Raw genomic sequence first — 12,099 nt, forward strand, 5'->3', positions numbered from 1 at the left:
GTGTGTGTGCATTAAAGTGAATACATTTGTAAAAATAGCATATAAAAAGCACTATATTACATGAACTTGCTTGGGAAAATGTGTTTATTAGAAGAAATTTGTACTAGAATGCTGACAAATTTTCATGAGGACTATTTTTTTTTATTGCAAATTGATGCAGAAATGTGGAGAACTAGGAATTTAAGGCTGGGAAAATGAGAGAAACTGAAATGGAGAGATTTGCCCATCCCTCCTTGGTGGCATTGCTTTTTGTGGCATGCAGGTACCCAGCCAGTGCCCTGGGCCCACCTTGAAAGTTCAGACTAAAACCTGGAAAGGATTCACAGCCTCACTGGCATCAGAACCACCAGTCTCTACTGGCTAGGACTCTCCTCCATGAATTTGTCATATCCCTTTTATTTAAGTTAGTGGCCATCACCATGCCTTGTGGCAGCTAATCCCATGAACAATTAATGTGTTGTGTGAACAAGTGCTTTCCCTTACCTGTCCTTAATTTTCTGCCAATATGTTTCATTGGATGATCCAAAGTTCTAGTATTATGAGAAAGGGGAAATACTATCCATCTGCTTTCTCTGTGCATTATTTTATAAACCTCCACCATGTCCCCTCTTAGTTACTTTAAGGAAACAACAATTTTAAAAACCCTGGAATCTTGTGCATAAAAATAATTTGCTCTGCTACTGAGTTAGCCCCCCCCCCATTGCATCATACAAACCCTAAGCCACTCTTTGAGGGACATCTTATGCCAAGGTGAGAAAGGGCAAATCAGAGACACAGTGGAAGATCTCAATCCCATTAGAGGTAACAGAGAGTAAGCATTTAACTGTGCAGTTTAGCTGTATTTATTTAAATGAGACCTAATTTTTGCTGGCCTCTGTAAGGGCAGTGTAATTAACGTCATGCTGGTAGGGATGTGTTTCATTTTCAAGACGCTCAGTCATTTGTAGTGACAACAATTCAGATCTATTTATGCTGTACAGTCAAAAACGTGGTAGTTTCAACTTTTTAAGAGCATGTTTTTTAAACATCATTGGTAAATGGAAATTTTGACTTTCTGCCCAGGACACCATGACAGCTTCTCCTTTACAAAAGAAACATCAACTAATAGGATAATAAATCCCTACTTTTTCTCTCTAAACAAGTGTTGCTTCAGTTAAGCTTGCTGTTGCTTTTCTGTTACTGTCTGGCCAAGTTCCACGAGATGATTGTATCTATTTAATAAAAGACTTTCAGCTCATCTATCTCTATCCACACTTTACGGATTTTCATTTAAACATCATTGGCTAAAACTCTAATGGATCATGACTGTTTTGCCTTGCAAACTGAATGATATATATATTTTTTTCATTTTGAAAGCTTGGATGTTTATTTGAACTACAATGAGCTATTAGCCAGGCAGTCACACAGAAGAGAACAAGGGACTTGTCCAAACCTACCTCCCAGACATTTTGCACATGCTTTTCTTACAGAAACATATGCTTGCCCAAGGTCTGAAGCTAAAATTAAATTCCAAATGGGGCAAAATTCCAGCATTTGGGAATGCACTAGCCAGATACATGTACTTACCATAATGCACAGATCTCACTTGTGTTAAAAGATTTGCACTGGTTTACATTTTGTTTCCCAGCCCAATTCAGAGTGCCAGATTTGATCAATAAAACTGTTTCAGGCCTAGGCCCAGGGCATGTGAAGGACTATGTTCTACTGTACAACACTTGTAACATCATTGGAGGGCCTGCAGCATCTGCCTATGCTGTCTCTGCCTTCTGAGATCAAGCAGGTGAGTGGAAGACAAGGCTTTTTTATGATGGTGTTGCATCTAAGGAACACCTTCCCCAGAGAGGGATTTACCTCATGTTGTTATCATTTACAGGTCAGGTGAAGGCCATTGAATACTTTTAGGCATTTGGTATTTAACCATGCTTACTATTGTTTTGCTCCTTATGCTTTTTCTATTTGTCGTTTATTGTTTTGATTTTATTGTGATGATTTATTTCTTTAAAAAAAAAGAAACCTGCAAGTCACCGTGAGCATGATGAACAGAAAAGCACGTTATGCATCTAAATCAAAAACTAAATATTTGAATTTGAATTTTCAATATTTTCAGATCAATTTCAACAATAATGTCTAGCATTTATGTAGCATTTTGAGGTGCTCAAATGCTTTATATCTATTAACTCAGGAAACTTTACATCTCTGTCTTGCATCGTCATTTGTTGGTTTCTACATGGCATTAAAAAAATTTCACAGACTTTTCACCAGATTCTTCTGGATCTGGTCATTTGTGTCAATTTTATGATGGGAGAAAGTAAACTCTCCTAACTGTGATATCGGCAATACTAGAGTAAGGCTTCTTCCAGTCCAGCCTCACCACTATACATACTTGAATGGCTGCCAGTGCCCCAAGAAGAGCACTGGTATGTCTACTCTTTTTATGTCTACCCTTGGCTCCATTTTTAAAAATTAAACCAAATTATCTTTATTGATTCAGGAGTTCTGGTGCTGAATGGCTTTTGGCTGCCGTCTTGGATTTGCCTGTAATGACCCAAAAGTTAAATGTTTCCAGAGCACTAGGGGTGGGAAGATGAGGAATATGGCCTCTGCCACAAAACATGGTGCACACCATGAGCTGGCTATCCCACCCTCCCCAAAAAGAGTGGCAGCTGTCTTCTTTTTGTCGTAGTGGCTGTCTCACTCTCTCTCACACACACACAGACACACAGAACTTTGAAGTGATAACTTCTAGAGCATCGGGGGAGAAATCCAAGATGGCAGAGTGCTGTAAAAAAGTAAAATATAATTATTTTTTAAAAGGAGGGGCAAGGCTAGTGTCAGGGGTTAGTGGGCTCACACCAATGGGAAGGGCCGCGACAGAGGGCACTTAGCCACAGACCCCTGCAATCTGCCACCTTTTGGCCTTTGCAACATTTGAAAATGGAAATGGACTGCCTTCAAGTCGATCCTGACTTATGGTGACCCTTTGAATAGGGTTTTCATGGTAAGCGGTATTCAGAGGGGGTTTACCATTGCCTTCCTCTGAGGCTGAGAGGCAGTGACTGGCCCAAGGTCACCCAGAGAGCTTCATGGCTGTGTGGGAGTCTCTGAGAATTTTGAAGGATGGCTGTGTTTAGGTTCTCACAGTGTTTCGAAAAGTGTGAATTTGACAGATTCTACTTGAAATGTGAACTGAATCAAAATTCTCGCCCATCCCTGCACTGTAGTAGTAGTGGTATAGCCTGCCCTAAACACTTATTTGCTGGCACAAATCTTTCAAGAAAGCCTCAGAATAAACAATGCATTTTTTGTTTCACTCATCTATTATCAGAGCAAACTTTGAGTTAAAACTGTTTGGCTGGATATTGCCAAGCAAGCTTGGCTACTTTGCCTAAAGTCCAAACTACTTTCCTTCTTTTTTCATCTCATAGTCTATTAGGCATTAGCCTAAATCTGCACTGTACATTTCCTTTCTCTTTCTCCCAGTTTTAAGCAGGCCATTAAACTACCCTTATAGACTCATGGCATTTGCAAAGCCCAGGACAAAGACAGGGACCAGCCCAGCATTAATCATTCTTCAAGTGCTTTGGGAGCTGGGAGTGGGAAGGGGGTGGGTGGGAAGCTTGCCATAAATCCTTTATGAATGTTAAAAACTATAATTCCATTTAATGCCAGAAGCTACTTAGTCCATCTTAATGTGCATTAGAAATCTTGGTCTTCCTTCTGTTTCCCCCTTTTCCCTTTCCTTCTTGAGTTGCACCAAGTTTACACTGTAATACCTAATATTTGTTCTTAGCAGCAAAGGAGCCAAATTAGTATGTTGTCACTGTTGTGCATTTCTCCTGGATTTTGATGCCAAGAACCTTTTAATCGCAGCTCAGACAGCGACTCCTCCGGTGGCCTTGGATTTAGCACTTAATCTCCCGCTTGTCTATCCATTGCTGAAATGGGGATAATAGCACTTGCATCTTTAATTTTTTAAAACACACACACAAACACAAGGTTGTGAAGATTAATTAGCAAACATTGATGAGAAACTGTGAAGATTTGTAAGCACTTTGATTTGTAAGCATTCCTGGGACTACATACTTTGCTTACATCATTCCAATGACTTCAATGGAACAGAATCTTCAAAGAATTCATATGGGTTTTGGGTTTTTTTGGTAATTTACTACTTATTAGAAAATCCTTAAAAGTAGTATAGCTATCCAGTATTAGACCAAAATGTTCTGCTGTCCTTGTGAAGGACAAGATGATGCCCTCCTTCCATTCCATGCACAGAAGCTGACTGGATTGGCGCATCCCCACCTCACCTGAGGGCAGCATTCACAGGTCACGTGGTGCACACACAACTCTGTCCACCCACACACTGCTGCTGCCTTCTGTCCCCCCAACATTTGCTACCTGTGGTAGCTGTCTCTTTCTGATCCCATCCCATTAGACACCGACCATATCTACACAATACATTTAAAGTACTATTATACCACTTTAAACAGTCATGGCTTCCCCCAAATAATACTGGGAATCTGAGAATTTTTAGGAGACCCCTATTCCCCTCCCAGAGCTACAGTTTCCAGAGTTCCCTGGAAGAGCGATTGATTGTCAAACCACTCTGAGAATTGTGGCTCTGGGAGGGGAATGCGGGTCTTATAACAACTCTCAGCATCCTTAACAAACTATACTTCCCAGGATTCTTTGGGGGAAGCCATGTCGGTTTAAAGTGGTATAATACTGTTTTAAATGTATTGTGCAGATGTTGTCTCTGTCTAATGATATGGCCGGCCCTGAAACTATCCTCTGAACCTCTCTTCTCTGTGACAGCATCAAGGCTCCTTTCAACCCACCAGCTACTTCCTATGTCTGTCCCCAGAAGATAACAATTATAAATATTTTCTGACTTGCTTGGACAGGGGTTGGGGGCGGGGGAAATTACTAAACTGGTTATTTATTCCTGTATCTATACTAAAAGCCCAGGGAGCTAAGATCTCTGCAAATAAGAGAAGAAAATACACCAGAACAATTGGTTGTGGAGCATGTGATTCATTGGTTTTTATGGAACACCTATGGGAATTGTTTGAAAGGTAAAAATCTTGCATACTTCTGTCTGGGGAAATAAATTAAGGCTGCAATCTTATGCAATCTTATGCATGTTTATCTGAAAGTAAGCCCTATTGAATTCAGTGGGTCTGCTTCTGAGCTGAGAATTGCACTATTAATTTACACTCCTGGAAGGAAGCCCAAATGACCACAGTGGGATTTTCTTCCGAGTAACGTGCACAGGATTTCACTTGGAGACAGCTCAAAATCAACATATCCAAAATTTGCAAGAGGACTGCCAGAAAAGAAAAGGCTTGATATTTTTAAGAGCACATCCACACCCCTCTAATGATAGGGATTGGAAGCACTGCAAGACAAGTTACAATCCAGCTTTACAGGATCCTTCAACAATACATGATTTGCTGTTTCAAGGTGGCTGACAGGAACCAGTGTGATGTGCAAATCTTTGGGTCTGACTTCCCACAGCTGATCCAAACAGGCTGGCTGGCAGGCATGGTGGAACATAGGAGATTGAGTCAGACCCAGCGGTCCATCTAGCACTCAGCACTGTCCTCACTGACTGCCAGTGGCTCTCCAAGGTTTCAGACAGGGAATCTCTCCCAGTCCTACCTGAAGATGCCAGGGATTGAACCTGGGACTTTCCATGAAAGGCTGCACTATCTCTAGAATGAATGCATGTAATTGGGTGAAGAGGGAACCACTCTTTGAAATAGAGGTGAAGTCAGTTTAGTCCAAATGTATCCTCCATCTCCTCTGCAGAAATCTCACATATCCAGCCAGCAAGTATAGCGGTGAATTTAATGGCTGTTTAACGTACATAAGAAGAATCCCACTGGATCAGGCCAGATGAAAGGCCTCTCTAGTCCCAAGTAGATAGGCGTTTTGGTGGCCAGCCAGATGCCTTTGTGAAAACCCAAGCAGGACATGAGGGCAAAAGCCCTCTCGTGCTCTTGCTCCCCAGCCCAGAGTGGTTTAATTACTTGTTTTGACTGTTTTATTGATAATTGTAATGTTTTGTAAACAGCTTAGAAGTCTTGATGTTCAAGCGGTATAAATTTTGTTATGTAAATAAAATAAATAAATAACATTGATGGACTTACATAGCTATCCTGGCCAGTAGCCATTTTGACAGCCTTATCCTCCATGGATTAGTCTTCTCTTTTTTAAACTGACTGAGGCTGCAATCCAATACACGCTTATCTGGGAGCAAGTCCCATTGAACCCAATGGAGCTTTCTTCTGAGTAAACATGCATCAGATTGCAGTCCAATACACACTTACATGGGAGCAAGTCCTATTGAATCCAATGGAGCTTACTTCTGAGTAGCCATATATTGGATTGCAGCCTAAATTGGAGGCCATCACCACATCCTGTGGTAACCAGTTCCATAGTGTGAAGAAGAGCTTCCCTTTCTCTGTCCTGAATCTATCACCCTTCAGGTTGATTGGATCATTCTGGGTTCTTCCGTTCTGTTGTACCATATACTGTTGCCACCTGGGTTCTTCTTTTAAAGAAACAAAACATAATTTTGTTCCATGATCATTTTGATGATTTTATGTTATAAATTGATATTTTACTGGTGAGAATTTGTATTTCAGTGTTTTCATCAATTTGTATACTGCTTTTGGGGGCTTTTTGCTAAAAAGCAGCCTACAGATTGAAATCCAATAATAAATATTGACATCAGATATAGTGAGATATGTATGATCAGCATGTACTATGCAATAGCCTTTACTATTTGACAGTGTATGACTCCTAGCATGCAACAGCCTTCAGGATTTTATAGTATTTGACATGCAGTGGTGTTTAGCACAGCTGTTACTGGAATGCTGAGGGTCTTTGATATTTGGCACCTCTCTTGTTATCTGACGGTATGTTTTAGGAAGCATCCGCTTAAAATATAATAACACGAATCAATGAAATTTCAGATTGGTAGCATTCTTAATGGTGTTATACTGTTGTATACTGCCCTGATGTTTTGTGATATGGAGGTATATAAATACATCCATAAATAAATACATAAATTCTAAGATCGAGATCAAATTTCATGCTCAAAAGTGGGATTTCAAAATTTGACAAGATTTGAAAAATTGGGGGGGGGAATGCATTTCTGTTCTAGTAGAACAGTTTCTGTCTTCCAAAAAGTCATCAGCATAGACTTCCCAACTATTGGGAAAAAGATGATGAAAGAAGAATTCCCCCCCCCCTGCGATACTAGCAAGCCATTTTTGACATGGGACTGTTTTCAGACAGCTAACCCTGCACCTGCTTTCTGAGGTGGAACAGGAGAGGAGTATACTAGCATAACTCCAGCTGGGGGCAGAGTTCACAGAAATAAATGTATCTGCGTCTCTCAGAACATTTCCAGCAGCCCAGGTTATATTTATTTATTTATTTATTGTATTTGTATACCGCCCCATAGCCGAAGCTCTCTGGGCGGTTTACAGTAACTAAAAAACATTAAAAACAAATATACAAGTTTAAAACACATCTCTAAAAAACAATTTAAAACACACTTTAAAATTTTTAAAACAATTAAAAAAAACACATGTAGTGGTGGCTAGTGTCCAAGGCCAGTGCCAGAGGGCAGCCAGGTCAGGCCCTGGCCTATGGTCCCTGAAGGGCCCCTCCTTAGCATGGGTGGGTACCACTCCCTCCCATGATCCACGGCAGAGTCGCCTCGCAACCCTGCTGCATATCACAGAGAGGGGGCTGCCAGGCACCCCCCTACTACTATGCATTGAAGTAAATGCCGGCTGCGCTGCAGGCGCATGCCTGCCATCAACCAAGATGGCTGCCGAGATTTCCCTAAGGGGCTGATGCCCCTGCTGCTATCTTGGTTGTTGGCAGGTATGCACATGCATAGCACACATGAGGGCCATCAACTGAGATGGCGGCAGAGGCATCAGCCCCTTAGGGAAGCCTCGGTCACCATCTTGGCTGATGGCAGGCATGCCCCTGCAGCGTAACCAGCATTTACTTCAAGGGAAAGGTAGGTGGGATGTGCATGTGGGTGCTGGGCCCGGGGCAGGCTGGTGCCCAAGGGCCCCAGCATGCCTGGCCCCAGCTCTACTAGTGTCCATTGGAACTGGTAGGGTGGAAGGCGGCAAGACCAACAGTAGGTGGAACCAGAGCCAATGACTGGCAGACTCACCCGCTACACTGGTTGTAACTAAGAGGGCTGGCAGGTGAGGGCTGGCTGAGGGCAGACTGAGGTCATTGGGGCAGTGGAATAATCAGTAGCAGCTGGTGTCTCTATGTCAGTGGGGTCGTTCATCTGCGCTGGGTTTTAGTCCAGCACTTTGTACAAATCTTTTAACATTTGGTCTAAAACCCAGAGTAGATTCCACTGCCCCACTGACATGGAGCCACCAGCCGCCACTGGGAATCACCTTGAGAACTTAAGCTCAGTAACATGGACTCTAGCCAGGCCTTTCGGTATTAAGTCTTTGTTTAATCGCCATTACCTTTGAGACCTAGTGAGGATGCTTTAGCTCTCAATTCCACAGAGCGACATAAAACCAGAGTTTTCATTTTGGAAGGAGCAGCAGTTCAGGGAGAAAAGCACCGTCTACAGCTGGCAATTGAAGTTTTTCTCCTGGTTCTGAAATAAAAATGATATTATACAAATACCAAAACATAAACACATTGTAAAGTGCACTTTCAGCCCAGATTCCAAACGCATTGAGCACGGCATGATTTAATGGTGGATAAACTCACAATAATGTCCCAGGGGAAGGAATTGCAGGATCTAGAATGACAGCTGCTATCATTCCAGGTCGAGTAATTGTTTATAAATGAATTATTTGTCATGATTAATTACTGAGTGACATAGAAATCACATGGCTTCCCGCTGCCAAATTTGTTTTCAGTTTCATGAGGCACAGAATGGGATGTGCCACAGACAATGACTATAATGAAAAGCTGCTGAACTGAAACACTGATTCCTCTGACCAATGCTTCTAGTATATCCCAAATCTCATAACAGCCAATGAGCGCATGTTTTGGTCCAGTGACCTGTGAGCTGAACATGTAGGACAAAGACCTAACTCCAAGTCCTAACTCTACCATGAGTTCATGTCTTAGCCCTGGTTCTGCATTTGTTGTTGTTATGTGTCTTCATGTCAACTACGACTTATGGCGACCCTATGAATCAGCAATCTCCAACAGCATCTGTCGTGAAACACCCTGTTCAGATCTTGTAAGTTCAGGTCTGTGGCTTCCTTTATGGGATCAATCCATCTCTTGTTTGGCCTTCCTCTTTTTCTACTCCCTTCTGTTTTTCCCAGCATTATTGTCTTTTCTGGTGAGTCCTGTCTTCTCATTATGTGTCCAAAGTATGATAACCTCAGTTTCATCATTTTAGCTTCTAGTGATAGTTCTGGTTTAATTTGTTCTAACACCCAATTATTTGTCTTTTTTCACAGTCCATGTTATCTGCAAAGCTGTCCTCCAACACCGCATTTCAAATGAGTTGATTTTTCTCTTATCTGCTTCTTTCACTGTCCAACTTTCACATCCATACATAGAGATTGGGAATACCATGGTCAGAATGATCCTGACTTTAGTGTTCAGTGATACATCTTTGCATTTGAGGACCTTTTCTAGCTCTCTCATAGCTGCCCTTCACAATCCTAGCTTTCTTCTGATTTCTTGACTATTGTCGCCATTTTGGTTAATAATTGTGCCGAGGTATTGATAATCCTTGACAAGTTCAATGTCCTCATTGCCAACTTTAAAGTTGCATAAATCTTCTGTTGACATTACTTTAGTCTTTTTGACGTTCAGCTGTAGTCCTGCTTTTGTGCTTTCCTCTTTAACTCTCATCAGCATTCGTTTTAAAGCATTACTGGTTTCTGCTAGTAATAATAATAATAATAATAATAATAATAATAATAAATTTATTAGTCGCCCATCTGGCTGGATGTCCAGCCACTCTGGGCGACGTACAAGATAAAAACAATACATTAAAATGTTAACATTTAAAACCATAACAATAAAAACCTAACCCACCCCAAAAGCCTGCCTGAAGAGCCAGGTCTTCAAGGCCCGGCGGAAGCTCATCATAGAAGGGGCATGGCGGAGATCATTTGGGAGAGAGTTCCACAGGGTGGGGGCCACTATTGAAAAAGCCCTCTCTCTAGCCCTCACCAGTCTAGCTGTTTTAACCGGTGGGATTGAGAGAAGGTATGATATCGTCTGCATATCTTAAATTATTGATATTTCTCCCTCCAATTTTCATACCTCCTTCATCTTGGTCCAATTCTGCTTTCCGTATGATATATTCTGCATGTAGATTAAACAAATAGGATAATAAAATATACCCCTGTCTCACACCCTTTCCTGTTGGGAACCAATCGGTTTCTCCATATTCTGTCCTTGTCCAGAGTATAGGTTGCGCTTCAGGACAATCAGATGCTGTGGCACCCCCATTTCTTTTAAAGTATTCCATAGTTTTTCATGATCTACACAGTCAAAGGCTTTGCTGTAATCTATAAAGCACAGGGTGATTTCCTTCTGAAATTCCTTGGTCCATTTATGTTTGCAATATGATCTCAGGTACCTCTTCCCTTTCCAAATCCAGCTTGGACATCTGGCATTTCTCACTCCATGTATGGTAAGAGCCTTTGTTGTAGAATCTTGAGCATTACCTTACTTGCATGGGATATTAAGGCAATAGTTTGATAATTACTGCATTCCCTGGGATTCTCTTTCTTTGGAATTGGGATATATATTGAACACTTCCAGTCTGTGGGCCATTGTTTAGTTTTCCATATTTCTTGACCCATTTTTGTCAAAATGTGGACAGATTCAGTCTCAGTAACCTGTATCAACTCTATTGGTATGCCATCTGTTCCTGGTGATTTGTTTCTTCCAAGTATTTTAAGAGCAGCTTTCACCTCACATTCTAAAATTTCTGGTTCTTCATCATATGGTTCCTCCGTGAATGAATCTGTCATCCTTGCATCTCTTTTATAGAGTTCTTCAGTGTATTGCTTCCATCTTCCTTTTATTTCATCTCGGTCAGTCAGTGTGTTCCTCTGTTGATTATTCAACATCCCGACTCTTGGTTTAAATTTCCCTTTAATTTCTCTAATCTTTCGGAATAGGGCTCTTGTTCTAACCTTTTTGTTGTCCTCTTCTATTTCTATACAATAACTATTGTAATAGTTCTCTTTGTCCCTACGTACTAGTCACTGTATTGTTGCATTTACAGTTCTGACTGTATTTCTATCTCCTTTTGCTTTTGCTTTCCTTCTCTCTTTAACCGTTTTAAGAGTTTCTTCAGTCATCCATTGAGGTCTTTCTCTCTTTTTAACTAGAGGTATTTTTTGTGCATTCTTCCCTGATAATGTCTCTGACTTCACTCGATAGTTCTTCTGGCTCTCTGTCAACTAAGTTTAAAGCCTCAAACCTGTTCCTTATTTGATCTTTATATTCTTCAGGGTTGTTATTTAAATTGTATTTTGGCATTATGATTGCTTTGTTGTTCTTCTTTAGCTTTACTCTGATTTTCGATCTGACCAGTTCATGATCTGTACCGCAGTCTGCTCCTGGTCTTGTTTTTGAACAAAGTATGGAACTTCTCCATCTTCTGCTACCAATTATATAATCAATTTGATTCCTATATTGTCCATTTGGTGATGTCCACGTGTACAGTCGTCTTTTCGGTTGCTTGAAAAATGTGTTCTCAAGAAACAAATTATTGGCTTCACAGAATTCAATACGTCTTTCTCCAGCTTCATTTCTGTCTCCTAAGCCCCATTTCCCCACAATTCCTAGTTTTTCTTTGTTCCCTGCTTTTGCATTCCAGTCTCCCATGATTATCAGCACATCTTGTTTTGGTGGAGCCAGTGTGGTGTAGTGGTTTGGGTGTTGGACTACGACCTGGGAGACCAGGGTTTGAATCCCCACACAGCCATTAAGCTCACTGGGTGACTTTGGGCCAGTCCCTCACTCTCAGCCTCAGAGGAAAGCAATGGTAAACCCGCTCTCAATACCGCTTACAATGAAAACCCTATTCATAGGGGTGCCATGAGTCGGAAT

This window comes from Rhineura floridana, chromosome 1 (assembly GCF_030035675.1).
Source record: "Rhineura floridana isolate rRhiFlo1 chromosome 1, rRhiFlo1.hap2, whole genome shotgun sequence".
In the NCBI taxonomy this organism is placed as follows: domain Eukaryota; kingdom Metazoa; phylum Chordata; class Lepidosauria; order Squamata; family Rhineuridae; genus Rhineura; species Rhineura floridana.